This window comes from Chiloscyllium punctatum, chromosome 42 (genome assembly GCF_047496795.1).
Source record: "Chiloscyllium punctatum isolate Juve2018m chromosome 42, sChiPun1.3, whole genome shotgun sequence".
Classification (NCBI taxonomy): Eukaryota; Metazoa; Chordata; class Chondrichthyes; order Orectolobiformes; family Hemiscylliidae; genus Chiloscyllium; species Chiloscyllium punctatum.
Window position 1 is genome coordinate 45,580,174 of NC_092780.1, and position 19,893 is coordinate 45,600,066.

Here is a 19,893-nt window from a genome sequence, read left to right on the forward strand (position 1 = left end):
AAGCTTCAGCAGTGTCGTGACACCATTAACCAATTTGCTGAAGAAGAACACAAAGTTTCAGTGGACAGAAATCAATATTAACCACCAAACCAGTTTTAGCTACACCAAACTTTTCGAAACCTTTCAAAGTCACCATCGATGCTAGTGACATAGGAGTTGGAGCTGTACTCTGTCAGGAAGATGAGGATGGGATTGAATCCACCAGAGGAAATACTCCACAATCGAAAAGGAATGATTGAGTTTGGAACTGGCCTTACAACAGTTTAATGTGTATGTCACAAACAATGTGTTGGAGAGGTTGTGTACACGGATCACAATCCTCTTACATTCTTAGAATGCTTTAAAGACATGAATATGAGACTATTTCATTGGAATCTTACAGTACAGACTTTTAATTTAAAAATCATACATGTGGGTCATAAGAATGTAATTGCAGATACTTTATTGTGGATTTAACTGATAGAGTTTAGATGCGATTTGAATTTATTTAATATTTTATATATACTCAGGTATATGGGAAGAAGTTAAGGTGAACTTATATTAAAGTTATCTGTATGTTAGGGTAATGTGTTTAAAAAATAGAAAAAAGAAGCCTTTTTTCATTATGATGGTTCATTTTTTTCTTAAGAGTGGAGGTGTTATGAAGATATGGGTGTTAAAAGCTAACAGTGACAGCACCAAGTGTTCTTAATAAGATACAATGTAACATGTGATCCAGCTACTGGGGTCGCTAGGGTAGCTGTTTGCCGGGAGACAAAAAAATAGATTTGAATTTGGCTAATCAGTTTAAATTATATCCCAAAAAATACCAAACTCCAATCAAGTTTGAGTTTAGTATATTGACAATCTTAAGAGCCAATGACACAATCCGATGCTTTGGGGGTATAAGACCAGAGAAAATTGAACAGTTGGGAGGAGAACTGCCAAGCCAACGACATCTGCAAACTGCCCAGAGAATAGCTCTCTTAAAGTTACCTTTATTGATCAGTAACCTGTGAAACAGAATCCTCAAGAAGAAGAAAAGAAGACAGGAATACAGAGAAGAACCGAAAGCTGCCTGGTTTTGAGGTAAGAAGATTTGTTTTGTAAATCTTAAATGGGAGTTTTATCAGACTAGTATTATAGAAGGGAATGTAAACGGTAGGTTAGAGAAAGGAGTTCTAAATAGTTGTTAGTTATTTATTCTCTGTTCTACTTTAAGAAATAAAGTTGTTAATTTTTACTTTAACCAGTTCTTGGCCTATCGAATTTTCACAGATTACTGCAAGGGATAAGTCTTTTCTGTGTTGCTGGGTTAAATTGAGCAGGAGAGTTTACTCCATGTCATAACACAATGCACAAGTCAAGAGTACAATGGAATATTTCCCTCTTGCCTGAATGCGTGCAGATCCAACAACATTCAAGAAGCTTGACTCCATCCACTATAACAGCCCACTTGATTGGCAACACATCCAGAAGCATTCACTCCCTTCACCACCAACAGAGTGTACTGTCTATGAGAAGCACTGCAGAAATTCACCTTAGACAGCACCTTCCAAACTCACTTCTATCTAGATATACAGGAACACCACCCCATGCAAGTTCACCTCCCTCACATTCCTTCACTGTTGTTGGTTCGAACTCCTGGAATTCCCTCGCTAAGGGTATAATGGGTCAACCTACAGCATAGAGACTATAGTGGTTCAAGAAGGCAGCTCACCACCACCTTCTCAAGGGGCAACTAGGGATGGGCAATGAATGCTAGCCCAGCCAGCGATGCTAGTTTCCCATGAGAGAATTGAAAAAAGGGAACAAATACAGGTTGCAGTTCAATCCCAAAGTTCAAGTCAAGTATTGGCATCTTGACTTTGACAGTCCATGATCATTGTCTGCAGCCAGCTTTCACTTGCTGGAACCGAGTGCCAGTCAGGTCATGTTGCTGAGCTCTGACATCCACAAGGAGAGCTTCTTCCAGTTCAGTGTCCTCATCCTTCTCCTCAGACAACAGCTCATATTTCCCTGTCTCCTCAGCACCCATCACAAGCTTGTCTTGTTGCATGATCCAATTGTGCACAGGACGATGCAGCACACTGTCCAGATTACACAAAGAAAATTTACAGCCCAGGAACAGGCCCTTTGGTCCTTCAAGCCTGAGCTGGTCAATTCCTAAGCATTTGTATCCCTCTGCTCCCCACCTACTCATCCATCTGTCCAGTCGCATCTTAAATGAATCTACCGTGCCTGCCTCTACCACCTCTGCTGGCAACGTGTTCCAAACGCCCACCACCCTCTATGTGAAGTACTTGCCACGTGTATCCCCCTTAAACTTTCCACCTCTCACCTTGAAAGCATGACTTCTCGTTATTGAATCCTTCACCCTGGGAAAAAGCTGGTCTCTCTCCACCCTCTCTATACCCTTCATGATTTTGTAAACCTCAATCAGGTCCCCCCTCAATCTCCTTTTTTCTAGTGAAAATAAACCTAACCTACTCAACCTCTCTTCATAGCTAACACCTTCCATACCAGGCAACATCCTTGCAAACCTTCTCTGCACCCTCTCCAAAGCGTCCACATCCTTTTGGTAATGTGGCGACCAGAACTGTACACAGTATTCTAAATGCGGCTGAACCAATGTCTTGTACAATTTTAACATGACCTGCCAGCTCTTATACTAAATACCCCGTCCATTGACGGCAAGCATACTATATGCCTTCTTGATCACCCTATCCACCTGTGCAGCAATCTTCAGGGTATAATGGACCTGCACTCCCAGATCTCTCTGCCCATCAACTTTTCCCAAGGCTCTTCTGTTCATTGTATAATTCACTCTCGAATTGCCTAAATGCATCATCTCACATTTGTCTGGATTGAAAGCCATCTGCCACTTTTCTGCCCAACTCTCCAGTCTATCTATACTCTCCTGTATTCTCTGACAGTCCCTTATGCTTTCTGCTACTCCACCAGTCTTCGTGTCATCTGCAAACTTGCTGATCATACCAACAGTGCCCTCTTCCAGATCATTTATGTATATCATAAACAACAGTGGCCCCAACACTGACCCCTGTGGAACACCACTGGTCACCTTTCTCCATTTCGAGAAACTCCCTTCAACTACTACTTTCTGTCTCCTGTTGCTCAACCAGTTCTTTATCCACCTAGCAAGAACACCCTGCACACCATGTGACTTCACTTTCTCCATTAGTCTACCATGGGGAACCTTATTAAACGTCTTACTAATGTCTACTAGGGACCGAAACTGGATCTTTAGCTGCACCATCATCTGGTTCACCACAATGCGAGTCAAAGCATGGGTGGCAACTTGGTGACTCTCACCTACATGGAAAGGCAATGCCTGCTGTGCTCCAACCTTTTCCCCATTCTTGGCTCACCTCAACCATGCCTCTTTCCATTATATTCGAGTCCATCATCTCCCATGACTACATTGCAATGATGCTGCTCTCGTCCCACAGTTCGCTTGGAAGTTTTACAAGTGATGGAACACTCTGCCGAGCACTCACCTCCTTTAGGTCACTGCTGCTCACCTCAGGATCACTGACATGACAACGTTAGTTTAGCTGCTGCCTGTGGTGTGACCAGTGTTTAACAAATCAGTACATTAACTCCAAATGTCATGTACATGTGCAAAGAAAGGTTTACACGTGAAACATGGCTGGAGTTTGCAAACCCATGCTTCCTGTATTTGTCCATCAAATGTGGATCTCGCACTACCACCCAACAAACTGATGCTGACCCCACCCACCCTGGGCACTATCCCAGCATTCTCCAGTTGTATTTCGCATCTAGAGAATAGCAGTGAAGGTGGGATGGGTATGCAGCTTGTAGTGAACACTGGCTGTCCCAGGATCTACCAGATTACCAGGTACCCCACAAACCCCCATCACCATCCTTATTGTCAGCTTTTATCTTGCAGCAGTCCTTTTCCACCCACTGCCTATGAGAAGACAAAACACATTGAACTCTGCCTCTAACTTTCCTCCATGCCCTCGAGGCCTGCGATGACACCTCAAAGATACCCAAGCCGCTCTCCATGCTCCTGCCATGGAGGCTATAGTGGTGATCACTGACAAGAGGATTTCCCCCGTAGCCTACAATGCCCTGCAACACTATTCAGCATATCCCATGCATCTCTAGTGCCTCCTTCCTGCCTTTTCCCCACCTCCAAAAATGCTTTCCCCCTCTGTAGATATGTTATACCTCATGATGTCACCCTGCTCTCGCCCTAGACAAAACCTTACTGAGAAGCAGTCTATCTGCACAGAAGAGGATGTCAATCCAGCAGTAGGGACAGTCTTTGGATCTCTCTGATATGACAACATGCCAACAAGTGCAGTATGGTGCAGCAAGGCTAGGCAGGGATACTGAGCCCATGCTGGGAGGTGCTGAGTGAGTAAGAGCTATCAGGATAAGCCCTTAGATGCAGCTTGGTCCAGTCCATGGGCTGGGTCCTATCCATGCGCTGAAGGTTGACACCCCACAGTACAAACATGAAGTAGAATAGGTATCTAGTTGCTGATGCATCCTACAATTCCTGAGCAGTCTGCACATACACCAGAGTGGTGCCATGATGACTATGAGGGGTTCGTAAATGTCAGATACCAAAGTGCCTGGGCGATGGGGGCCATTTGGCTGGTGCCAGTGCATTATAACCTGAGCTGCTGCTTGTTATTCAGTAATGTGCAGCCCTTCACAGCCAGTGGTGAGCTGATGCTGTCAGATACCTATTCTACTTCATGTTTGTACTGTGGGGTGTCAACCTTCAGCTGCCCTCTGGAGGACTGCTATTACCATTGGAGGAATTTGGCCTTTCTCAGGCTCTCCTCCTCCTTCTCTTTATATCGATGTAATTTCCTCAGTGCCACCAATTCTTGTGTAGAGAGTTCTGCTTGACAAAATTAAAGTAACTCCTCAATCTTATCCACAGCCAGCTCTTTGAATCTCTTGCCTGTAATATGTTTTGCAAATGTTAGCTTTTGCACTATCCACGATGGGGAACCCTGGGAAGTCATTTACAGCCTCAGGGCTCCAGTGGATGTTGTTAATTGTTTCTGTGACCTCATCCCACCAGTCCCGATCATAACAGAACAGCATAAGATCCCCGAGCAGGAGTGGGCTGTTGGGCCCATCTAGCTTGTTCGGCCACTCAATAAGATCATGCCTGATCTTTTCATGGTCTCAGTTCCACTTACCCCTGCTCTCAATATAACTGTTAATTCCTACATTGTTCAAAAAGAAGATCTATCTGCACTTTATAAATATTTATTGAAGTGGTGTCAACTACTCACAGGACAGGGAATTCCACAGATTCATAAGCCTCTGGGTGAAGATGTTCCTTCTCAATTCTGTCTTAAATCTGCTCCCCCTAGTTTTGAGGCTCTGCCCTCTTGTCCTAGCTTCACCTGCCAGTGGAACCATCCTCTCTCATCTATCTTATCAATTCCCTCCATAATTTTATGTTTCTATAAAATCGTTCCCCCAATCTTCTAAATTCCAATGAATATAATCCCAGTCTCTCCTCATAAGCTAACCCCCTCAATTGTGGAATCAACCTAGTGAACCTCCTCTGCACCCCCTCCAGTGCCAGTACATCAATGCAAGGAAGTTGATTTGTTTCCAATAATCATGGACAGTGGGTGAAAGGTTTTGTCTCCATGAGGTTGAGAATCTTGTTGAAACGTCTGTTGGTGTAGGAAGTGTTTGAGATTTGCAATGATCCCCTGGACTACTGGGAGAAAGTGAGGACTGCAGATGCTGGAGATCAGAATTGAGAGTGTGGTGCTGGAAAAGCACAATAGGCCAGGCAGCATCTGAGGAGCAAGAAAACCCCTGATGGAGGGCTAATGCCTGAAATGTCGATTCTCCTGTTCCTTGGGTGCTATCTGACCAGCTGTGTTTCCCCTGGACTATTGGCTGATTGTCAGAGTTCTATGCACAGCATTCAGTGATGCTAGAGATAGAGCACTAGTAATGTACAGGACTATGTCTTTTGAACAAATTACTGCATATATACTTGTGATATGGCAAGCATAAATACAATGCAATGTATCATCAATGTGTCTTTTTCAGATTTAAAAAAAACATTTTGTTTAGCTGTTTCTTTCCACTGTGTTTCTGCCCCCTGGAACTGCAGAGAATTGACTCTGTGAAGGGTGGTATAGGGCATGACGTAAAAAGCTTGAGACAGTGAATACACAAATGCTGAATGTAAGAGCACGGGCAGTTAACTGTGGTAGAGCTGTGAACAGGAAAACTAATTCAGTAATCGGGCAAAAAGAAAACAGACGGAATTAACGTGGACTCTTGCTGTGTGGGCCTTTATGTCCACATCCACAAATTTGGCTTCAAGCCAGAGAAAAAGGGAAGACAAGGTCAAGAGCCATCTTCAGGCTTAGGCTTCATCAGAACACTAGTTAATTCATACTAAGACAGAATCCTGCAATTCATAGTATTCAGTGATACAGCAAGTGTGCTTCTTACTGTTAGATTATTGAAATATTTTTTCCATAAAGTCTCCTACCTGCTGCTAGTTACTGGATTCCACACATTTGTCTGCCTGTGTTTCTTCTCTTTCTAACACCAGCCACACTGTGTCTAGTGAGGGCAGCTCCTTGTTATCCTGGTAAGATTGCTCAAGGGTCTCAAAGCCTTTTGACAACATGAACACATGCGAAGTTATCCATTTTGAACCCAAGAAAGATAAATTCTACAGCTTTGATAGAATTGGCCTTCCTCCAATTTAGAACATTAACTTTTGGATTAGGTCTATCTTTTGCCAGCACTATTTTAAAACTAACAGAATGATCATTGGCCCCAAAGTGCTCCCCCACTGACACCTCAGTCACCTGCCCTGCCTTATTTCCCAAGAGTAGGTCACATTTTGCATCTTTTCTAGTAGGTACATCCATACACTGAATCAGAAGGTTTTCTTGTACACACTTAACAAATTGCTCTCCATCCAATTCCTTAACACTATGGCAGTCCAGTCTATGTTTGGGAAGTCAAAATCCCCTACCATAACCACCCTATTATTCTTACAGATAACTGAGATCTGTACAGCTGTAATATCAAAAATGCACTCCTCCCCTTCGATATTGCTTACAGGATCTATACCTTTCAACATTAAGCTACCAGTCATGTCTACCCTGAGCCACATCTCTGTAATTGCTATGATATCCCAATTCCTAACCATGCCCTGAGTTCATCTGCCTTAGCTGTCAGGCCTTTTGCACTGAAATAAGTGCAGTTTAATTTATCAATCCTACCTTGTTCTCTACTTTGTTCCTGCCTGCCCTGTCTGTTTGACTTATTTTTTATCCCAACTGTACCAGTCTCAGACTGATTTCTTCCTCACTAACTCCCTGTGTCCCACTGCCCCACCTTACTAGTTTAAATCCTCCTGAGCAGCTCTAACAAATCTCCCCACCTGTATATTAGTCTCCTTCCAATTCAAGTGCAATCCACCTTTCTCATACAAGTCACTTCTACCCCAGAAGCGATTCCAATGATCCAAAAATGTGAACCCTTCTCCCCCACACCAGCTTCTCAGTCTTGCATTCACCTGCTCTATCCTCCTATTCCAACTCTCACTAGCTTGTAGCACCAGGAGTAATCCAGATATTACTCCCCTCAAGGACGTCCTTTTTAAATTGCTGCCTAACTTCCTATATTCTCTCCTCAGAGTGTTATCCTTTTCCCTTCCTATGTCATTAATGCCAATGTGTACAACAACCTCCCGCTGGTCCCTCTCCCCTTTGAGAACATTCTGCACCCTCTCAGAGATATCCTTGACCCTGGCACCAGGGAGGCAATGCATCATTCTTATTTCTTGCTGTCGGCCGCAGGAACGTCTGTCTGTGCCACTGACCAGAGAGTCCCCGAACACAATTGATTGCTTGGAACCCGACGTACCTCTCATTACATTAGAGCCAGTCTCAGCACCAGAAACTTGGCTGTTTGTGCTACATTCCCCTGAGAGTCCATCACCCTGTATATTTTCCAAAACAGTGTACTTGTTTGAGATGGGGATAGCCACAGGAGACTCCTGCACTACTTGCCTCCCTTCCTATCTTTCCTGGTGGTAACCCATCTACCTGACTGTATCTGTGGTTTATTGCCCACTCTGCAACTGGCTCCTGTAAATTCCTCATTGCCTCTAACTGCTAATCCAACCAGTCCATGTGATCTGATAGAAATTGCAACCAACACTTCTGAACAGATGTAATCATCTGTAATATGGATACTCTTCCTAATCTCCCACATCCAATTAGAAGAGCACATCACTGTACTAAAGGCCATCTTTGAACCATAACAATCGACAGACCCAGAAGGTAGCACAGCCCTACTGCTTTAAAAAACACTGCTCCATGCTAGCTTGGTAACTGTGTTTTTATATTTTTAAAGTTTAATCAAGAAACACATTACACAACATATAATAAAAAAATCTATTCTACTCACTATTGTAGATTTACAAAAAGAAAATCAGTAAGATTATACTTTATAAAGCTACTTAGCTGCTCCCTTGCTGTGCGCTCTCCCACACAGGTTTCTCCAAGGTCAGCTGAGAATTTCGCTGTTCATTTATTTTTCTTAGAACGAACTCTGATGTTCAGAGATACTTGTAAACAGATAACAAAGGCAGCAACTATGCAGGTTACTGCTGGGTCATACAGCATAGAATCATAGAGTCATAGAGATGTACAGCACGGAAACAGACCCTTCAGTCCAACCTGTCCATGCCAACCAGATATCCCAACCCAATCTAGTCCCACCTGCCAGTACTTGGTCCATATCTCGCCAAACCCTTCCTATTCATATACCCATCCAGATGCCTTTTAAATGTCATAATTGTACCAGCCTCCACCACTTCCTCTGGCAGTTCATTCCATACACATACCACCCTCTGCGTGAAAAAGTTGCCCTTTAGGTCTCTTATATCTTTCCCCTCTCACCCTAAATCTATGCCCTCCACTTCTGGACTCCTCCACCCCAGGGAAACGACTTTGTCTATGCACCTCATGATTTTATAAACTTCTATAAGGTCACCCCTCAGCCTCCAACACTCCAGGGAGAGCAACCCTAGTCTATTCAACTTCTCCCTATAGCTCAAATCCTCCAACCCTGGCAACATCCTTGTAAATCTTTTCTGAACCCTTTCAAGTTTCACGGCATCTTTCCAATAGGAAGGAGACCAGAATTGCACGCAATATTCCAACAGTGGCCTAACCAATGTCCTGTACAGCCGCAACATGACCTCCCAACTCCTATACTAAATACTCTGACCAATAAAGGAAAGCATACCAAATGTCTTCTTCACTATCCTATCTACCTGTGACTCCACTTTCAAGGAGCTATGAACTTGTATTCCAAGGTCTCTTTGTTCAGCATCACCCCTGAGGACCTTACCATTGCCTGTGTAAGTCCTGCTAAGATTTGCTTTCCCAAAATGAAGCACTTCACATTTATCTAAATTAAACTCGATCTGCCACTCCTCAGCCCATTGGCCCATCTGATCAAGATCCCATTGTAATCTGAGGTAACCTTCTTCGCTGCCCACTACACCTCCAATTTTGGAATCATCTGCAAATTTACTAACTGTACTTCTTATACTCAAATCCAAATAATTTATATAAATGATGAAAAGTAGTGCACCCAGCACCGATCCTTGTGGCACTCCACTGGTCCAAGGCCTCCAGTCTGAAAAACAACCCTCCACCACCATGTACCTTCTACCTTTGAGCCAGTTCTGTATCTAAATGGCTAGTTCTTCCTGTTTTCCATGAGATCTAGTCAGTCTCCCACGGAGAACTTGTTGAACGCCTTACTGAAGTCCACATAGATCATGTCTACCACTCCCTCATCAGTCCTCTTTGTTACTTCTTCAAAAAACTCAAGCAAGTTTGTGAGACATGATTTCCCACGCATTAAAGCCATTTTGACTATCCCTGATCAGTCCTTGCCTTTCCAAATACATGTACACCCTGTCCCTCAGGATTCCCTCCAGCAACAACGGTGGCACAGTGGTTAGCACTGCACCAGAGCACTCACTGCACTGCACTCACAGCACCAGAGACCTGGGTTCAAATTCCACCCCAGGCAACTGCCTGTGTGGAGTTTGCACATTCTCCCCGTGTCTGCGTGGGTTTCCTCCGGGTGCTCCGGTTTCCTCCCACAGTCTAAAGATGTGTAGGTTAGGTGAATTGGCCATGCTAAATTGCCCATAGTGTTAGGTGATGGGGTAAATGTAGGGGAATGGGTCTGGGTGGGTTGCTCTTCGGCGGGTCGGTGTGGGCCTGTTGGGCTGAAGGGCCCGTTTCCACATTGTAAGTAATCTAATCTAATCTAAAATTTGCCCACCACCAGCATCAGGCTCGCTGGTCTATAGTTCCCTGGCTTGTCTTTACCGCCCTTCTTAAACAGTGGCACCACGTTAGCCAACCTCCAGTCTTCCGGCACCTCACCTGTGACTATCGATGATACAAATATTTCAGCAAGGGGCCCAACAAACTGCCCATGTTGTCCCTGCCCTTTGTCTGTCTTCCTCCTTTTTATAGTGTTGTTGTTTTGAGCTTTTCTCCCCCAAAGTTCCAAAACAATCCAACAGTTTATAGATTAGCAATTACAGCTCCTAGAATTCAAGGAAATTAGCTCCAACACCAAAAATATCTCAGAAAAGGAGCACTTACAGGCACAATTTTTTCCCGTCCTCTATCTTGGATTATCCAGAATCCTTGTGGTATACAATGTGATGCCTCTGTCTGACTGTCTGCTGTGGGTCTACAAGTTGGATCACAGACAGGGATCAGTTGGTTTGCTGTAAAGCCTGATTGAGAACTTGTAGCATGCTTTAGAGTTTTAAATTAATGCCATGGAGTTAGTTAATCCCTGACTGGCAATCGCTTATTTAATCATTATCAGTAACATTTCCAGATCTGAAGAAGACTATTTGGACACAAAACATTTACTCTGCTTTCTTTCCACAGATGCTGCCAGATCTGCTGAGTTTTTCCAGTAATTTTTGATTTTGTTTCTGATTTCCAGCACCCGCAGTTCTTTGGTTTTTTAATCAGTATCGGGTCACCGACTCTAATCCTAACAATGCTCTGTACAGCTGCAGCAAAACTTTTATACTTTTATATTCCATTTGCCTTGCAGTATAGGATGTCCTTTTTCCTGCCTAATTACTTTCTGTACTTACAGAGATGTACAGCATGGCGACCTGTCCATGCCGACCAGATATCCCAACAATCTCGTCCCACCTGCCAGCACCCAGCCCATATCCCTCCTAAACCCTTCCTATTCATACACCCATCCAAATGCCTCTTAAATGTTGCAATTGTACCAGCCTCCACCCCATCCCCTGGCAGTTCACTCCATACACATACCACCCTCTGTGTGAAAAGGTTGCCGCTTAGGTCTCTTTTATATCTTTCCCCTCTCACCCTAAACCTATGCCCTCTAGTTCTGGACTCCCTCACCCCAGGGAAAAAGACTTTGTCTATATATCCTATCCATGCCCCTCATAATTTTGTAAACCTCTATAAGGTCACCCCTCAGCTCCAGGGAAAACAGCCCCAGCCTGTTCAGCCTCTCCCTGTAGCTCAAATCCTCCAACCCTAGCAACATCCTTGTAAATCTTTTCTGAACCCTTTCAGGTTTCACGACATCTTTCCCATAGGAAGGAGACCAGAAATGCACGCAATATTCCAACAGTGGCCTAACCAATGTCCTGTACAGCCGCAACATGACCTCCCAACTCCTGTACTCAATATTCTGATGGATAAAGGAAAGCATATCAAACGCCTTCTTCACTATCCTATCTACCTGCGACTCCACTTTCAAGGAGCTATGAACCTGCACTCCAAGGTCTCTTTGTTCAGCAATACTCCCTAGGACCTTACCATTAAGTGTATAAGTCCTGCTAAGATTTGCTTTCCCAAAGTGCAGCGCCTCGCATTTATCTGAATTAAACTGCATCTGCCACTTCTCAGCCCATTGGCCCATCTGGTCCAGATCTTGTTGTAATCTGAGGTAATCCTCTTCGCTGTCCACTAACACCTCCAATTTTGGTGTCATCTGCAAACTTACTAACTGTACCTCTTATGCTCTCATCCAAATCATTTAGATTAGATTAGATTAGATTAGATTAGATTACTTACAGTGTGGAAACAGGCCCTTCGGCCCAACAAGTCCACACCGCCCCGCCGAAGCGCAACCCACCCATACCCCTACATCTACCCCTTACCTAACACTACGGGCAATTTAGCATGGCCAATCCACCTGACCTGCACATCTTTGGACTGTGGGAGGAAACCGGAGCACCTGGAGGAAACCCACGCAGACACGGGGAGAACGTGCAAACTCCACACAGTCAGTCGCCTGAGGCGGGAATTGAACCCGGGTCTCTGGCGCTGTGAGGCAGCAGTGCTAACCACTGTGCCACCGTGCCGCCCACAAATGTAAATGACAAAAGGTAAACCCTACATAAACCCTAGCACCGATCCTTGTGGCACTCCACTGGTCACAGGCCTCCAGTCTGAAAAACAACCCTCCACCACCACCCTCTGTCCTCTACCTTTAAGCCAGTTCTATATCCAAATGGCTAGTTCTCCCTGTATTCCATGAGATCTAACCTTGCTAATCAGTCTCCCATGGGGAACCTTGTCGAACGCCTTACTGAAGTCCATATAGGTTACTTGGAGGTCGCCACTGATGATGTTACCTCGCCGGGTAATGAAACGTCTGGATATCAAACCTACAGCTCAGCGAGCAAACCTACACCCCCCACACCCCCCCCCCCAATATAGATCACATCTACTGCTCTGCCCTCATCAATCTTCTTTGTTACTTCTTCAAAAAACTCAATCAAGTTTGTGAGACATGATTTCCCACGCACAAAGCCATGTTGACTATCCTGAATCAGTCCTTGCCTTTCCAAATGCATGTACATCCTCTCCCTCAGGATTCCCTCCAACAACTTACCCACCACTGAGGTCAGGCTCACCGGTCTATAGTTCCCTGGCTTGTCTTTACCGCCCTTCTTAAACAGTGGCACCACGTTTGCCAACCTCCAGTCTTCCAGCACCTCACCTGTGACTATCGATGATATAAATATCTCAGCAAGAGGCCCAGCAATCACTTCGCTAGCTTCCCACAGAGTTCTCGGGTACACCTGATCAGGTCCTGGGGATTTATCCACCTTTAACCATTTGAAGACATCCAGCACTTCCTCCTCTGTAATCTGGACATTTTGCAAGATGTCACCATCTATTTCCCTACAGTCTATGTCTTCCATATCCTTTTCCACAGTAAATACTGATGCAAAATATTCATTTAGTATCTCCCCCATTTTCTGTGGCTCCACACAAAGGCCGCCTTGCTCATCTTTGAGGGGGCCTATTCTCTCCCTAGTTACCCTTTTGTCCTTAATATATTTGTAAAAACGCTTTGGATTCTCCTTAATTCTATTTGCCAAAGTTATCTCATGTCCCTGTTTTGCTGTCCTGATTTCCCTCTTAAGTATACTCCTACTTTCTTTATACTCTTCTAAGGATTCACTCGATCTCTCCTGTCTATGCCTGACATATGCTTCCTTCTTTTTCATAACCAAACCCTCAATTTCTTTAGTCATCCAGCATTCCCTATACCTACCAGCCTTTCTTTTCACCCTGACAGGAATATACTTTTTCTGGATTCTTGTTATCTCATTTCTGAAGGCTTCCCATTTTCCAGCCGTCTCTTTACCTGCAAACATCTGCCTCCAATCAGCTTTCGAAAGTTCTTGCCTAATACCATCAAAATTGGCCTTTCTCCAATTTAGGACTTCAACTTTTAGATCTGGTCTATCCTTTTACATCACTATTTTAAAACAAATAGAATTATGGTCGCTGGCCCCAAAGTGCTCCCCCACTGACACCTCAGTCACCTGCCCTGCCTTATTTCCCAAGAGTAGGTCAAGTTTTGCACCTTCTGTAGTAGGTACATTCACATACTGAATCAGAAAATTGTCTTGTACGCACTTAAGAAATTTCTCTCCAACTAAACCTTTAACACTATGGCAGTCCCAGTCGATGTTTGGAAAGTTAAAATTCCCTACCATAACTACCCTATTATTCTTACAGATAGCTGAGATCCCCTTTACAAGTTTATTTCTCAATTTCCCTCTGACTATTAGGGGGTCTATAATACAATCCCAATAAGGTGATCATCCCTTTCTTATTTCTCAGTTCCACCCAAATAACTTTCCTGGATGTACTTCCGGGAATATCCTCCCTCAGCACAGCTGTAATGCTATCCCTTATCAAAAATGCCATTCCCCCTCCTCTCTTGCCTCCCTTTCTATCCTTCCTGTAGCATTTGTATCCTGGAACATTAAGCTGCCAGTCCTGCCCATCCCTGAGCCATGTTTCTGCAATTGCTATGATCATCCCAGTCCCATGTTCCCAACCATGCCCTGAGTTCATCTGCCTTCCCTGTTAGGCCCCTTGCCTTGAAATAAATGCAGTTTAATTTATTAGCCCTACTTGTCCCTGCCTGCCCTGACTGTTTGACTCACTTCTGTTCTCAGCTGTACCCTTCTCAGATCGATCTCTTTCCTCACTATCTCCCTGGGTCCCACCCCCCCACCTTACTAGTTTAAATCCTCCCAAGCAGTTCTAGCAAATTTCCCTGCCAGTATATTAATCCCCTTCCAATCCGTCCTTCTTGTGCAGGTCACCTCTACCCCAAAAGAGATTCCAATGATCCAAAAATGTGATTCCCTCTCCCATACACCAGCTCCTCAGCCATGCATTCATCTGCTCTGTCCTCCTATTCCTGCCCTCACTAGCTCGTAGCACTGGGAGTAATCCAGATATGACTAACCTTGAGGACCTTTTTAAATTTCTGCCTAACTCTCTGTAATCTCCCTTCAGAGACTCAACCTTTTCCTTTCCAATGTCCTTGGTTCTAATGTGGACAATGACCTCCTGCTGGCCCCTCTCCCCCGTGAGAACATTCTGCACCCTCTCTGAGACATCCTTGATCCTGGCACCAGGGAAACAACACACCATTCTGCTTTTTCTCTGCTGGCCATGGAAACATCTCTCTGACTACCTCTGACTACAGAATCCCCTAACACAATTGATCTCTTGGAAGCCAATGTACCCCTCATTGCATTAGAGCCAGTCTCAATACCAGAAACTTGGCTGTTCGTGCTATGTTCCCCTGACAATCCATCACCTCCTACATTTTCCAAAACAGCATACCTGTTTGAAAGGGGTATATCCACAAAAGACTCCTGCCATAGGTGCCTACCTCTCTTATCCTTCCTGGAGTTAACCCATCTATGTGACTGTATCTGAGACTTTCCCCCCTTCCTATAACTGCCATCCATCACATACTGTTGCTGTTGCAAATTCCTCATTGCTTCTATCTGTCTCTCCAACCGATCCACTCGATCTGATAAGCTTTGCATCCAACAGCATTTATGGCAGATATAATCTGCAGTAACCCTTAAACTCTCTTTAAACTCCCACATCTGACAAGAAGTACATATCACTGCAAAGGCCATTTTTGCTCCTCCACAATCTACAGACCCAGAAAATAACACCATCTTATTCCTCTACAAACACTGCTCCAGATTAAATTAATAGCTATGGCTTATATTTTAAGTTTAATCAAGAGACTTATCTCCAAAAACATATAACCACTATACTCACTACTGCAGCCTTTCTCTTGGACAGACTTAAAACAACAATGAACTTTTCTAATTCTGTGCTGTGAACTTCGCCCAACAGTTCCTCCAAGATTAGTTGTGAATTTCACTGTTTGTTAATTTTCCCAGATGCACTCCGATGTCCAGCGATACACGAATTCAAACAGCAAAGGCGGTAACTGTGCAGGTTCGTTCTCTCTCTCTCCTGCACTGTCGTCACCATCTGCTTCCTTTGTCTGTTCTTCTCCCTTTTAAACTGCTGTTGTTTTGACGTTTTTTTCCCAAAGTTCCAAAACAATGCAACAGCATTCAAAACAGTAATTGCTGCTCCTGGAATTCGAGGAAATCACCTCCAACACCTAAAATACCTCAAAAAAAGGAGCAGCTCTTACAGCCAGAAATTTTTCCCATCCTCCATCTTGGATTGCCTAGAATCCTTTTTTGCATGCTAACTTTATATGATTCATGTACCTGGACACCCAGATCCCTCTGTACCATTGTGTTCTGCAATCCTGCTCCATTTAAACAGTATACTGTTTTTCTATTCTTCCTGCCAAAATAGACAGGTTCACATTTACTTGCTTCATTTGTCAAGTTTTTACCCACTCACTTAATCTATCTCACTTAATCTCCACCCCTTTCCAGACTCTCTCACTTTCTTTGACTTTTTAAAATTATTTTGATGTCATAGGCAAATCTGCAAATTTAACTGGGATTACTGTCAGTTAGGGGTTCCTTCGCCATTAAATTATTGATTAAATCTGTGTCATTGCACATTTCCAGGTTGAAGATAACCTGCCTCCTATTTAGAATACACTGCTTTAAGAAATTGTCCTGAAAATATTCTGTGAATCATTTTCCAGGCAACCTCTGCCAATCTGATTCTGCCAATCCGGATGCAGGTTAAAGTCATTCATGATTATCACATCACACAAATAACATGTCCCATTTATTTCTCCCTGTACATTCTATCATAGAACATAGAACATAGGTCTTTCCTGGCTAACTTGTAACTATCAAGCATCCTAACTCAGCCTTCATGTCTCTTCCTAACATAAGCCTTCTTCTTCCTCTTGACAAGAGATTCAACTTCTTTCGTAAATCACGGCTCCCTTGCTCGACCAATTCCTCCCTGCCTGACAGGTTCATACTTATCCTTGAATAAGCTTCACATTTCAATTGTGCCCATCCCCTGCAGTTTCCTTCCCAATCCTATGCATCCTAAATCTTACCTAACACATCATAACTTGCTTTCCCCCAACAAAAATTCTTGCCCTGTGGTATATAACTATCCCTTTCCATTACTAAAGTAAACATAACCAAATTTGGTCACTGTTACCAAAGGGCTCACCTACTTCCTCATCTAACACCTGGCTGGGTTCATTCCCCAGTACCAAATCTAATGTGGCCTCACCCCTTGTTGGCCTGTCTCCATACTGTGTCAGGAAACCCTCCTGCACACATTGGACAAAAACTGACCCATCTAAAGAATTCAAACTATAGTATTTCAAGACAATATTTGAAAAGTTAAAGACCTCACAACAACTATCCTGTTACTCTTTCTCCTATCCAGAATCATCTTTGCTACCCTTTTCTCTACATCTCTGGAACTATTCGGAGGCCTGTAGAAAACTCCCAAAAGGGTGACCTCTCCTTTCCTGTTTCTAACCTCAGCCTATACTACCTCAGTCGACGAGTCCTCAAACATCCTTTCTGCAGCTGTAATACTGTCCTCGACTAATAATGCCACACGTCCAGCTTTTTACCATCTTCTCTAATCTTGCTGAAATATCTAAATTCCAGAACCTGTAACAACTGTTCCTGAGCTGTTCTATCCATATCTCCGAAATGGCCACAGCCTCATTGTCCCAGGTACCAACCTATGTTGCCAGTTCATCCACCTTATTCCGGATGCTTCTGGCATTGAAGTAGACATACTTCAAACCACCTTCCTGATTATCGGTGCATTCTTGCAATCTTGAAACAATATTTCTGACCTCAGTACTCTCAACCTCCTGGACACTGAAGCTACAATTTAGGTTCCCACCCCCCTGCTGAATTAGTTTAAACCCTCCTGAAGATCTTTAGCAAATGTCCCCCCCAGGATGTCGGTACCCCTCTGGTTCAGGTTATCCTGCACTGTAACTGTTTTATGGTCCTATAAAGCACCCCACACTTCTTGTCTTTATTATTTCTTATCTTCACCAAAACTGGTTCTACATCTTCTCTTTCAAACTAAGGTCATCTCCCACTATTGAACGAATGTTGTCCTTAATTAACAAAGCTGCCCCTCAATACTTTTAGCTTCTTGTCATTCCAATATGTCAAAATATATTTAGTTGCATTGGCCACCTTTCAGTCATGTTTCTGTAATACCAATCAGGTTAACTCTGTTTGAGCTAACAGTACATCCTTTTGGTTAAAGGACTCTGTACAATTGCAGCAAGACATCCTTGCTCCTCTACTTCAATCTTCTAGCTATGATGGCCAACATATCATTTGTATCTTCAGCACCTGCCATGTCTGAATGGTAACTTCCAGCGATTGGTGTCCAAGGACATACAGATCTCACTGCACTCCTCCTTTCCCAACATATATAAAACATTAAATAAATACAAATCTCATCTGAACTTTATCTGTTAATTCCACAATAATATATCTGTGATTACGTTCTTATGATCTGCAACATGTATGATTTTTAAATTAAAATCTGTAACATAAGGCTCCAATGAAATAATATTGTCTTTAAAGTGTTCTAAGAATGTAAGAGGATCCTGATTTGTGTATACAATTGTCTCTGACACATTATTGACGAAATCATTAAAATGCTGTAAGGCCAGTACCAAACTCAATAGTTCCTTTTCGATTGTGGAGTATTTCCTCTGGTGGATGTTGAGTTTCTTTGAAAAGTAACCAACTGGCAGTTCAATCCCATCCTCATCATCCTGTAGGAGTACAGCTCCCGCTCCTATGTCACTAGCATCGATGACGACTTTAAAAGGTTTTGAAAGGTTTGGTGTAGCTAAAATTGGTTTGCTGGTTAATATTGATTTCAAATGGCCGAATGCCTCTTGGCATGGTTCTGTCCACCGAAACTTTGCGTTCTTCTTTAGCAAATCGGTCACTGGTGCCACTACACTGCTGTAGTTTGGAACAAACTTCCAATAGAATCTGTTGAGTCCTAAAAATCGAAGCACCTCTTTCTTCGAGGTTGGTCATGGAAATTCCTCGATGGCCTTCGGCTTTGCGTTCCATGTGGGGTCAACCTTCCATGATCGATGTTATGTCCCAAGAACGTCATCTCTGCCTTCACAAATTCTGTTTTATTTAAGTTTATCACTAGTTTTGCTTCTCATGGTCGTTCAAAGAGCTCTGCCAACTGTACCATGTGATCTTTCCAGGACTTACTAAAGCTCACAACATCGTCCAAAAGACTGCACAGTTTGTTTACCCAGCCACAACTCTGTTCATGAGTCTTTGGAATGTGGCAGGCACGTTCTTCATTCCAAAGGGCATCACTTTAAACATTTGGGGTTACAAACACAGAGATTTCTTTCGCCGTCTCTGATAAAGGTACCTGCCAGTAACTATGCATTAAGTCCAACCTGGTGATGTAACTAGCTTATCCGACTCTCTCAATACAGTCCTCCAATCTAGGAACTGGATATGAGTCCGATTTAGTAACGGTGTTGAACTTCCGATAATCCATGCAGAATTGTTGAGTCCCAACCGATTTGGGAATTAGGACGATTGGGCAAACTCCACTCATTCTGGCTCGGTTCGATGATGTCATTGCCCAGCATAGCCTCCACCTCCATCTGGACCTGTCTGACTTTGAAAGGATTAAGGCGATAGGGGTGTTGTTTTATCCGAGCAGTATTCCCTATGTCTACTTCATTTATAACAGCATTAGTCCTCCCCATCTGATTCTTTTATATGTCCTTATACTGTAGTAACAAATCTTTCAACTGCATTCTATTCTCCTGAGACAGATAGTTTTTGAACATATCCTACTCGTCAAGGACTTCTTCCTTTTTTAATCTATTTTGAGGCACATCAAATCCACATCATCTGGATTTGATTTCTCACTCTGCGGGGCAGTAACTAATACCTGTTTCTCCAGTTCTTTCTCTCTAGTCTAATACGGTTTCAGCATGTTCACATGGCGTACTTGCTACTTTTTTTTAATCTGGCATCTTTACTAG